The sequence below is a fragment of the Sinohyriopsis cumingii genome, chromosome 7, assembly GCF_028554795.1.
Source record: "Sinohyriopsis cumingii isolate HCF-2022 chromosome 7, ASM2855479v2, whole genome shotgun sequence".
Lineage (NCBI taxonomy): Eukaryota > Metazoa > Mollusca > Bivalvia > Unionida > Unionidae > Sinohyriopsis > Sinohyriopsis cumingii.
In genome coordinates, this window is record NC_142967.1 from 69,143,640 (window position 1) to 69,155,728 (window position 12,089).

A 12,089-nucleotide genomic window follows, 5' to 3' on the forward strand; every position below is an offset into this window, starting at 1 on the left:
ATCTTTGCTGTTCTAACTTCAAGCGTCGCTGACAAGTGGCCTGGTACAAGTCTTCCATGATTCGTTGTAAAAATTGATTTTTAGTGTCACGTTCAGGGTAGCAGACGGGACATCCGTGAAATAAGCAACCGTTAAACTCGTACACGATCTTGGGGTTTTCTAAGTCGCAGCCATCTACCGAATACGTTCCAATGGTCTTTTCGCCTCTTCCGTTGCGGGCGTGCTGAATCCATTTGTCTTCTTTGTCGCACAAGCAATGTAGCCAGCGTAGGGCTTTGACCGAGTATTGACGTTTGACAAAGTTGGTCGTTTGAGGACTGATGACAGCCAGGGTGTTTTCAGGCATGAATCGTTGGGGGTACACTAAGAAATACGCTTTGGCAATGGTGCAGGCTTCTTCCAAAGGATAGACCCCTCCGTGTACCATGAACAGTTCTCGAAATTTTCCACAGCAACGTCGTAAAATGTCCAAGTCGAAAGGACAATGCTTTAACATTTCTTTCTGAAAGTCGAAAGGGTCCGAAGCGTTAGCCTGGTACCAAGCGTAGAGAGCTTCTCGCTGTTCGGTGCGCATGTAGTCAGTGTCGTAGTCTTGAGCCTCAGGTAAATGGGGTAGAACGGCATGTTGATTGGCTTCGGTGTTGAAAAAGTGTGGAAAGTAACCTATGGCCATTTCTGTCATTCCAAACGTTTTAGGCATTCGACTTAAAGGCATGTCCAAGTAACTCATCGAATCTTTAAACCGTACTTTTCCCACTTGCATGGAAATGATTTTGGCTCCGTTCAAAGTCACTTTAGGACGTTCGGTGCCACGTTCCGTATAGTATCTGAGAAGAAACTGTCCATCGTATCCCGAGAAATTGTGGGCCATCACGGTGGCATGACGATGACAATCTCCGTAACGTTCGATGCCCTCTTGACTCCACGTCTCGTCGATGGGCTCTAAGATGCATCGGGCAAAATTGGCCAGTGTGTTCGGTCCCCGAAATATTTTTTCACGTCCTCCAGGAATCTTGCTGCAGTGAGTGCAATGACTCAAGATGCACTTCTCGTACGCTCGATGAGCCACGCAGAAATTAGGAATGTGAATGCCGGTCTCTTGCATGCATTCGAAATCGAGAAAGACGAAATTTCCTTTCTTCTTGTGCTCATCATCTTTCTTTTGTTGTGATTGGTATTTTTTAATGTAGCATCAATGTTCCAAGTCCACGATTTGATGACAAATGTGACATTGTTTCTTTCCTGGACATACGTGTGCCTTGTCATTATTGGTAAGTATGCCTTGTCCACACGTGGGACACAAGCTCAGTAGTTGACAAGCACATTTTGGTAACAGGCAGGGCTGACAAATGTACTGAGACAAGCAGGGCAATACATTTGTTCTTGTCCTTTGTCCAGACAGGGTTGAGAGGCCAAACATACCGATCATTTCGAACCACAATGCTTGTGTTGCTCTCGATTGTTATAGCCATAGTCACATTTCTCACAGTAATAACTGTATCCCAGGAATGCGGTGATACTGGTAATGGCATCGAAATGTTCATTGTGATAATAGACGTGAATGTATTTTCCATCCTTAAAATCTTTGCCTCGAAACAACAAAGCCCCGCGCACTTCTTGAGGGTGCACTTTCAAGGTGTGGCGTGAAGCTAGGACATTTTTGCATTTCAGGAATGCCACAGGGTGTGTCTTTGGACAGGCCGGCTTGTTGTAACAGGAGTTCTGCTTCACTTCGTTGTTTGGCTCAGTCCGATTGTTGAATAGTTTTCCAGGCTCTTTTCCATTCTAACGTGTCGTTCTTGTTGGCATACGTTCGTCCCACTACGATGGCACGGGCTAAACACATGTGGTCTTGAGGGTTGTTAATTTGGACGAGGCAACGCTTAATGCTGCGAAGGTCGTCCACCAATAACACTTTTCTGCAATGTCCGGTCCCCTTGGGGAGAGAGACGCGAGTCATAAATAGTGTCGCTTTTCCTTCGGTGATGTGAAATCGGTCGTTGGGTTGTTGCACGTGTTGTATCTTGTCCATGACTTTGAAAGGTGTCAATTCTGCTGGGCTACTAAATTCGATCCAAACAGGGATTTCAAACCGTCATGATGAATGGAAAGTCTCAAGCGATCGTCTTCTTTAGCTTGACATTGGTGTCTCAGTGTGGTTGACTAAGAATCCCACACTTCGGTGATGAAGCCCTCTGCTTTCTCAAGCGGTACGTCAGTCTTGAAATCTTTAAACTTCACCCTGTAAGTGTAAGCCGTGGTTCTAAATTTTCTAGAGGAGCGCTTTTCCGTCTCTCGAATGTGATAGTAATTTTCAGGATTTACTAAGGGTGGTGAACTTTGACTGAGTGTAGAATCACTGGGTCTGGATTCTGGTTCACTCATGTCATCTTCAAAATCACTGGCATGATTTTGTGCAAAGACTTCAGCTATTGTACGAGGCAATAAAGCACGTTTCTGCCTCTTACGTTCTTTTCCTTTCTTCTCGAATTTATGCGATCGTTTCATCTTGACCGCAAAAAGTCAAATGACTACATTTTAAACACCATAGGTCACTTTATATTCATGGCGGTCCATCGTATATATAAAGGGTGCGTGTGTCTTGCCTTCTCATATTCATTTCACTCTCAAACCGACCAGAACGATGGAAGAGCCTACATAGATCGAACTTTTGATTAGAGCTTTGCGAGGGGTCATCAGAAAATCATCTTCAGAAAAGCCGACGGACTACTCATCCTCCTTTCAAGATAAAAGTCAAGACACTTGCTATATCTGTAAGAAGAAATGGCATTGGTCTTCAGAGTGTCCAGACCGTCAAAAAAGCAAAACAGGTGCTAGAAGGGACAAAAGTCAAGATACCTGTTATCATTGTCAAGAAAAAGGACATTGGTCTTCAGATTGCCCTAGGAAACAACAGGAGCAACAAAAAGAAGAGAGGGTTTATGAAGAGGAAGAAGAGGTAGCCTCCCCAAGGAAGAACCCAGACACGTGCAGAAACAGAAAAAGGAGAAGAAAAGAAGAAGGGGAGAAAGTGAGGAAGAAGTGGAGGAAAAAACTGTGAAAGTGAAGAAATTTATAAAACAGAGAGAGTAAAGACAGACACAGATGAAGCCTAAGAACATTTTATGTTGTGCTTTGAATTGGATTGTAAAATTTGTAGCAGAATAGACCTGGCATAAAACGTAAGTGTTTCTTGGTTTTGATTTTTAGAATAAGAACCTACACTCACTCACACACATATACAATAAGGGTAAAAGGACTTTGAGTTTTAATTGATGTTGGCAATTGAAATACTATCTCTTTTCGAGAGAAATGATGGCCCTGGAAAGAGCCTTTGGGTATCTGTTGGTTTAAAGAATCAACTGCCTTAAGCCTTTGCCACGGCCAAGGCCGACTTCTGAATTACCTCCTGTCGATGATGATTTGGTAGAAATCACTAAGAGAGTACGGCAGGGGTAGTCACTGGGTTGGGATGTTTAGCTCGGGAAGGTCTTTTTCTCTTCAGTCGTAATAAAGAAGTCCGATACATTTGTTTCAGACTTCTTAACTCTGCTAAAATGTCTAAAAGTATCGTGACCGTTTGACTTTCACTACCTTGTTTCTTAGCTGCTTCTTCCTGTCGTTTTCTTCTTATTTCTTCTTCTTGCTGTTGTTGAAGAAAAGCTTGTTCTGCTTCCTTGTGTTGCTGTATAAATTTCTCCAATTCTTCTTTCTGTCTCTGTTTCAAATTCTCCACGTGTGGTAAAGAAGGAGAAGGTGGCGAAGGTACTGGTTCCAGAACGAATTCTTGCGATAGAAAATCGACAAAATCCCAATTAAAATTAACCTCTTCTGGAAGTAGGTCCGTGTTGACTTGGTAGTCGCTGCTATTCCATCGCTTTTCGTCTCCACAGTCGGTGCACTCCAATTCATCGTCTTCTTTGTTTCCGTCATGATTGAAAACTGTGTCGCATGGATTGACTGCGCACAGACTCTAGTGCCTCTATATAGGGAATGTGACGTCACAGACTGCTCTCTTCGGATTGAACAAATGACTCCGTGTGGTGAATGAATTTTGTAACGCGTGTTTGGATTGGTCTGTAACAAGATAACCGGGTGGGATATTTCGGATTGACAACAGAACACGTTTTGACGACACAGATATATATGGTTTAATGTGGTGATTTATATGAGCAGTAGATTATGAAGATGTGTGCGTATTTATGATCCAAATATTGGATATATTTAACATAAAAAAAGCACAGTTTCAAAGATAAAAAAAAAATACTAATAAATTAGTTCAGTAACACTAAAACACAGGATAAATGATTTCACGAATGATTCAATAATGGAAAGATGAATATAGTTCACTCAAATAGTAAACGATGTAAGTCTTTTTACACATAGTAAAAATGTATTCGCTCAGGTAGCGAAATTATGTCACTAAACACAAGAACGGATATACCATCTATCGTTCCAGTCCTGAATGATACACTGGGTCTTACTAACCCAAAATTAGCCTACAGCTAATAAAGTACATGTATGGAGATACACTCCGTTACCCGTGCACCATATCCGCTCCACAGCTCCTACGAATCAATTTCACAACTGCTATAGACTCCGAACCCTCGGAATACTATGATCACTCGGAACATTAGACCCTCCGGACACTCGAAATATTAGACCCTCCGGACACCCTGGTCCTTTGACGGCTCTACAGCTGGGTCACCTTAGTCACTCTTGACATTAGACACTCCGGCACCTTAAACGCTCCGGACAAACGGACGTTTCTACACTCGAACACCGGACACCCCGGATATTCCTACCCTCAGACAACACCGGACACCCCGGATATTCCTACCTTCAGACAACACCGGACACCCCGGATATTCCTACCCTCAAAACAGCTGAAAATATACCCGATACAGTGTACTAAACTTGATACAGACATAATAGTGTAAGGACGTTATACATGGTAAGTTATAAAGATTATATTATTATGGCAATTACAAAATGACAGGTTCAATAGCAACCTAACCCTGCTCGATAAGACTATAGTAAACAATTCTTTAAAAAAAATGTAGCTTTACATTACCAATATAAATCCTGTACTATGTTGCAACAAGAATAAAAAATAAATGCACGCATTATGCTGTATAAAGAAAACTATATAACAAACATGCGAAGGGAAGTATGGTAATACACTAGTTATCACTTAAGACCAAAAAAGTACCTACCCCTACAGCTGGAGTTGTGCGAATCCTTTTGGAAGCAGGCCACTTGCTGACAAAACCATTAGAATTGTAAAGACCCTTTACATCTTTACATGCAGTAACGTATTAATACCTTTAGAATTTTCGTTTTGCCGTATCGAAAGCACCTTGCACGTGTGGCATAAGACGAATCGTACTAACGATTTCGAAATACAATAGACCATATATATAATCACCCTCGGGTATCGTTGTACAGCGAAAAAAACGAAACCCGAGTACATGTATTTAATGAACAACATTTACACAATTCCGTGACATGGTCAACAATTTCAATCCGTTTCGATTATCCCTTCCCCTATAAATAACCGCAGTTCACTGCATTACTTCACCTGTTCTTGTCACTAAGATGTGGACCAACGTAGAATCCTCTACTCTCGTATCTTCAATGATATTCCGTACGGACTTACCCATGTATGTCAGATCATCGTGGACCATTGTCAAGATGACGGATACAAGCGTTTGGAAAAGAAGAATTTACGTGGACAGACAAGGCTGTTTAAAGAGGGTTCTGATTTACGGACCAGAAATCATGCAAAGTTTGAGGAAAAAAAGGAGACCTAAGCAATGCCCTCTATGTTAACGGTATGATGTTAACATAAACCCAAAAGCCTTTTTCAGGGCCCCTCATTTGCCTCGAAAAGAAATTGACTTTCTTGCATAATTTTTTTTAAAAATGTTGTATAAGTATAATGTAAGTTTTACTTTTCACTGAAGCATATAGACTTATTTAAACACTCTGTCGTTGATCTTCGCTTTAAAGCTCGTGTAAACCCTGGTGGTATTAATTATAGAGCAATTGCAGTTATACTCAGCGATAAAGCAATGTTACTTAAAGGTACTTGTGGGCGAATGCGAGTTATTGACGCACCGATACAGAACATGTAATTAAATCTCACACTATATTTATAATATCATATCATCATGTTAGTGTCAGTCTGACTCCTGGTCAGACTAAGAAGCTTCAGTCAAATTCAGCAAAGAACTGTGGAATAAAATATCACTAAAAATAAAGATCAGATCACAGTGGTCAAAATAAACTATCATTGTCAGAACTTTAACCAGACATTGCAATGACGCCAAACAATCAAATACCGGTGTTAGTCTAAATGTTTCTGAGAGCGCCATTAAAGTTTCAATCAATACTGGTGGTATATTTCCACTTCTTGCAGCTATACCAGCGTTAATAGCCGATGCAGCCCCAGCTGTTGCAAAAGCTGCTGCACTTGGTGTTGTTGGAACTGCTGCTGGGATGGCATTAAAGAAAGCAACAGGAAAAGGAATAAAAAAGGGGAAGGGGTCTAAGATTACCAGGAACTACTTATCGATAAGGCAAAGGTTTGAGACTTCCAGGAGCAGTTCGTTAATTCTTCCGATGTCAAATTTTGATTTACTTGATGCTTTTAAAAAATTAAATTTAAAAAGTTTCAAATGTGTTTTTCTGCGTGACCAGTTATGAAAACAACCAAACAATACTGATACTGGTATCATTAATCTCGAAATAAGTTCGGGTCCTGGTACTCATTGGGGGGGGGGCATAAGCAATTGATCCGCGTGGAATTATTTATTTTGATTCGTATGCGTTGGCTCCACCAACGGAATTTTTAAATTATTTAAACACAATAAAAACTCCAGTCTGGTATTCAACATTACCAACACAGACAATAACAGTTCCGCCAATATGCGGGCGTGAAGTAATTGCTGTATTCGACGCTGTGTCATCATCAACATTACCACCTCATAAAGTCGTGCACGATTATACAAGTAGACGCGTCCTTTTAACCAGATCTTAAAGTATAATGGTAGATATTTACGGAAGATCTTCTCGCCTCAGTAAGACTCAGCAAGGCGACTTATCAAAATATGCAACTCTTGAACTCGATGATCTTTTGGGTCTTGAAAATATGGACCAAAATGAAGTCGTTGTTTTTTAGAATTAACACGGACGATTAAAGACGAGTAATATCCCGTTGGCAAATATTATTCTGCGGGTTCCAAATGCAACAGAAGATAAATTAATAGTGTTTACTAAAAACGATAAAATTAAAAAAGTCGGAGTAATCAATTCTATTAATCATGGGAGAAATGGCTAAACGTATCAGAAGAATTGGAGATATTATGGACGGCGATCTGAATATGAGTAAAAATACAATTATTAATGTGAGAGAACCAAAATCAGATGATGATGTGGTAACAAAAAGATATGTAGACAACAACAACAACGTGATCAGAGCTGCGATCAATGATCGTTTATTAATCGCAGGTGATACAATGACTAATTCTCTCAATATGACTAATAATACAATTACTGGTCTTGGAGAACCAGAATCAAGCGATGATGCTGCAACGAAGAAATATGTCGATGATAGCAACATTCCGATGATAAACTAGTTAATGACAATCAATGATGGAATGGCCACATTTAGATCAGAATAATCAAATCATGTACAAACGTTTTTAAATTTTCGAAGAAACATAAATAGAGCAATTATCGAATTTTTGGGAAATCCACCAGACATCGACATTAAGCTCTCTGATATAAAAACAATTCCCGATTGTGTAGTATATACGGTAACATCTGGATCAGCATTATGGTCACCACTCAATAAATCCATTAAACATCGCGCTGAGGTTACCGATATATATAGATTTTCAATATTCGGTACTACAACATATACAATATCTACTACAATTTCACGGCGTTTTTCACTAACTGGATCCTCTGGATATATGTTAGTGATGTTTAATCAAAACGACGAAGGGATTTTCGTGGTTGAACCCGAATGAAAAGGTAACCCAGTGTTGTATTATTGGTGTCTTGAATTCGTTGCTACTACCTACTTAAAATGTAATGAGCTCCCCAATCAACGCTCAACGTTTTAGATACAATCAAGCACGTAAATGGCAATCAAAACTAAAAAATATCACTGACGAATATACAGTAAAAGAAGAAAAAATATCGCAGACCTGTAGATGCTGTTGACATAATTGTATATTCGGCGTCTGTTGTTATTGCCGAAACCAGCGTATTATTATAAACTTTAACAATCACATCACCAGCAGTTGTAACAATTTTTGTTTCAGCTGTAACAATTGCTGGCCTTCTTAATATCATCGCAAAAAAATATGCACGTGCACAAACACAAAATTACATGAGCACACAGTAAAACTGTGCAGCGACGTTAGCATATTCCAATTATCCTTGTTATTATCAACAAGCCTTAGTGATGAAAAATATCAGATTTTGAGTTCACGGAGATGATTAAAATTTACAAGGAAGTAATGACTTTGATAGAATCCAAGCCAGATTTAGAAAATCGGGATTTAAATAATAATGTCAACTCCGAACGAGCTACTTAAGCAGATTGTCGTTAATACAACTCAGTTAAAAACTACGATGACATCAGTGAGCTCAACTTATCAAGAATTAAGTATTAACTTTCCAACTGCAATTCAAGCGAAAGAAATAGCGCTAGCACAATTACGAGTATATTACAGCTGGTAAAATACCAGATCAAAATCATTTGGTAGATTACCAGCAAATAATTCGCTTGTATTTGCAAATAAAAATAAAGATGATGGAACTCCCGATTGGCAAGTTATCAGAATTCCCATAGGTATTTATCAAATCTAACAAATTAATGATGAATTCCAGCGTAGAATTAAGTCCATAAAAAAGAAATGAATCAAAAATAGCTATCACTATTCATGAACCATCTTTATCACCTGCGATCGATCAGAAGTGTCTTAGGATGGCCTGAAATTTCATCCGTTGACAAGGACCCCCAGAACCTCAACGTGATGATTTCTCTATTAACGAAATTTTTAAAAAAAATATAAATCCTGCAGAATATCGAAAAGAATATCCATGGAATCCTGACCTTCGTTATAATTATCCTATTCTACACAAACATAATCCAAAAACCTTTGATATAATTATTGTTAGTGAACATGAATTTAGATCACTGGCTAATAAAATTAAAGATGAACATATAATTATGTCCACGATATTAGTACAATTATTTAAAAATTATACTTTGGAGTATACTAATAAGAAACTAAAAAGGAAAATGATTACTGAAACAGTACATTTAAATCAAATTGTATCAGACCTTGACTATGCTATTACTGAGCATGTAAATCTTAGTAGTGTTCAGTTAGGAAACGTGGGAAAAAAATATATTTTAAGCAACTATTTGCTGAACATTATAAAATAACTGAAGCAGATTTACTAAATTTTATGTCACCAGAATTTAATACGGACGAACTAAAAATACTTGGTCAATGATATTATCAATGAACATTTTCCACAAATCGTTGATGCATGGAGAAAACTAGCCCCACCATAAAATCTTCTCAAACAGAACAATGATCCGTACAATGGCGGCAGACATACTTCACCAGGAATTGTAAATATAACATCAACAATTGCTGTCAGTCGTGTATTTTATGCAATTGATGGCAGAAATAAAATAGATCTTGAAAATTCTAGTCCGGGCCAAGCAAGGATATATTTTATATACATTTACACCTCCTCAAGTACCTCCTGGATATATTGATCGTATAAGAGCCTATTAATCCTGTTTATCAACGTTGTCAAAATCCGTTATTATCAAGAATAAATTTCAAACTTTCTGACCAGACAAGACACATAATCGATTTAGGAAATGAAAATCTGACTATCAATCACTCCGTAAAATCATCAGATTGATGCGTATATTCAAATTATTGGAAAAGAAATTACACAAGGTAAATACTTTTTATTACTATTCTCGAAAGTCACTAGCCATGACAGGGACCCCAGTTGTTATAACTTTCATTTTCAGCACTGACGTTGCCACTATTGTCACTTTCAAAATCCAGTTTAGAAACGTTGTCACTACTTTCACGTTCACAATCACTAATAACATTTTCACGAATTTCATTTTCACGATCTGACATAATCTTTTTTCAGCTGCCTCACGCGCTTGTTAATAATATTTTCGTGAGAGAAATATGAAATTTTTAACTTCTGTATCTTTGACCGAAGCCAAAGACTGAAACATAGACTGTTGAATATGCTTAATGAATTTATATTCTGCTGGTAGTGTATATCTATCTTCGAATTTTCGTGCCTGGAATAATTCAAAATCACAAATCATATTTTCAGGATGAAGCTAAATTTTTATAACGTCATATTTTAAATTGTTAATTGCAGAAATAATATCAACATTTTCGTAGTTCATTATAATATATATATATATATATATATATATATATATATATATATATATATATATATATATATATATATATATATATATATATATATATATATATATATATATATATATATATATATATATATATATATATATATATATTTCTTAAGCAAGACGATACAATACGATTGTGTAGTATAGTGCAAACACAATCTCTGAGTTACAAAATAAATATTTCACTTGCCTCTGTTCACTCCCGAATGCACTACCAGACTGATTGGGAGAAAGCGATTATATGCCTTTTATATACGCTCGCGCAGAATATTCCAGAAAATACTTAGTAAATCAGTTATTTTTTTGAAATTTCCAAGTCATTCTAGAAAATAGGTTTGTAAATTCCCGAACAGAAATACGTAGGAAAGGTGTTATTTTTGGAGATTCCCATGCCATTCTAGAAAATACGTCTTGAAATCCCCCACCCCATGTTTCAGAATGTTCCAGAAGATCACGTAATTTAGTTATTCTGGAAATCCACGTCATTTCTACAATATTCTGTGTAAGTGTATTCATAACTAAAAAAGGAACAGAATTGATCCCTCCAAGTCATTCTGGAAGTGTATTCGGGGGTGAACAGAGGTAAGTGTAATATTTTCTTAAACTTTGTTGTGTTAATTATCACACAGATGGTTAAATTATTGTATATTTGTATATAATTAATTTACTATGACAAGAAAAAATAAAATCTTAATTAGTCGTCTAAACATTAAGCAGTAACTACCTAATTACTCTGCCCGAGAGAGCTTAGTTTGACAGAGTTATCTCTCTTCAGTTTATATATAAAACAATAAGTATATACTGAAATTTTAATTTTTGTTCATATTTCTTCGAAAACGCCGCTGTGATAATATTATCTGTGACATATTGTACCAAACGTGGGAATATCAAAATATTTACCACCTTTATTTATCTATAGAAATGTAATTTCTTCACTAGTTTCTGTAATTACGGACTTATTTTCCAGTACCACCGTATGCAGAATTTTGATTAGGTGTAACCACCTTTAAGTTGCTTAAATAGTTATTTTTTGGATTTGAATCAATATGATTGATCACAAGACCGTCTTTGATTAATCTATGAAAACATTTGTAATCGAACCTGTGACAGAAATAATGTTTCTTCCCCCAATATAAAATTGAAGATAGCCATTATTATCTGAACCGATTGTTTTTTTAGCTGACAGTTCCTGATGATACCATCATGAGATGCCTCGTAATCCTTCATGATAGCATGTTTCACAGATTATTTTTGTACCATTTATATAAAAATACTGTCAAATGATTTGTTTGAAAATCTAGCGATATTGTCTTCAGCACTTTTTGTAACTTTGTCATTATTATCAATGTTTTTTTCTTCTCATAATATCTCTTCAGCTCTCTCTATTTTTTTAGCACCACATTGCACACATAACTGCGTTTTTCCTCTACCCCAACAGCACATTTCAAACACGGTTTAGGTCCTAATCTCTCTCTCCGTACACTTTGTAAGTTAAGTCCACATAATTCGTTTACGCGTGCGTTGTTGCAGGGAGTTGTAGAGCCTATCGTGAGTCATTTGCATTTATTCTTTGTTAAATCATTAT